Source organism: Mus caroli, chromosome 17, assembly GCF_900094665.2.
Source record: "Mus caroli chromosome 17, CAROLI_EIJ_v1.1, whole genome shotgun sequence".
Classification (NCBI taxonomy): Eukaryota; Metazoa; Chordata; class Mammalia; order Rodentia; family Muridae; genus Mus; species Mus caroli.
In genome coordinates this window covers 88,256,838-88,257,971 of record NC_034586.1, presented here as the reverse complement: position 1 = coordinate 88,257,971, position 1,134 = coordinate 88,256,838, and positions in this window count along the sequence as shown.

Sequence of the window (1,134 nt, the reverse complement as noted above, 5' to 3'; positions counted from 1 at the left end):
ACACACATATATATATATATATATATATATATATATATATATATAATGTTTGCTCTCAGTGTTTCAAAAATCACGATTGTTATGTGTTTAAAATGGTTTATAGTCTTCAGAAAGACAGATATAATGTGCTTAAGAAATGTCAGCATTTTAACTACCACTGTCATTTCTATTGAATATCTTTCAGGAGTCAGTTGGGTTGTATTTTATTATTCATTCAGATACATAAACTTTGGTTTGTTATGTCCATTGTTGTTGAGTTGTATCAGTGACTTACACAATTTTAATATTGTCTACAAACTAACTATTACATGGAGAAAAATATGGATGCTAAAATGCCTTCTTAATAGTTTCTCATAAAGATGTGCCAAGTATGGCTTGGTCATTGTATTTGTTGCAGGGTATAGTTCTTAGCCATGGAACAGAGAGAGCAAGACATGGACCTCCATCACTGTTGGTGGTTGCTGTGAGTGTAAGAATAATGTACATATTTTCATGTTCCTCCGGTGAATTCTTTTCATGTTAACACTAATGTTTTCATCATAATGAGAAATAGCATGAGTCCAGGAGATGAAGGTTTGTCTATGTCTTCAGCAAAAATGGTAAACTATGAGTCTTTCAGGACAGCCCTTAAGGGTATGAAATAACTCTGAAAACATGAGTTTAAAAACATATAATTTCTCAACTATACAAAATATAGGGAAGAAATTTGAATTGTATAAGGATTTTCACAGAAATTTTTAAAAGAAGAGAGGCAGCTGTACTATGAGCCAACTTGTTAGAAAGATACTAAGAAAGGAGACAAAGAGATTTTAGTGAGCGGGGATCACAGGGCAAGTTTCCACCCAGCTAGATTACTGTCTCTGCTTAACAAAGGCAGACAGATCTCTGAACTTGTTTGCAATGTATAAAAAAAAAAGTCCTTCTGTCTCTTTCAAGAATCAGAGATCTGTAGTCATAGGATGCTAATTCACAAGAAAAGTAACAAAATTCTTCAAAGACACAAGAAGAACAATTCTCAAATTCATCTGGAAAGATAACACTTTTTTTTTTTTTTTTTTTTTTTTTTTGGTTTTTCGAGACAGGGTTTTTCTATATAGCCCTGGCTGTCATGGAACTCACTTTGTAGACCAGGCT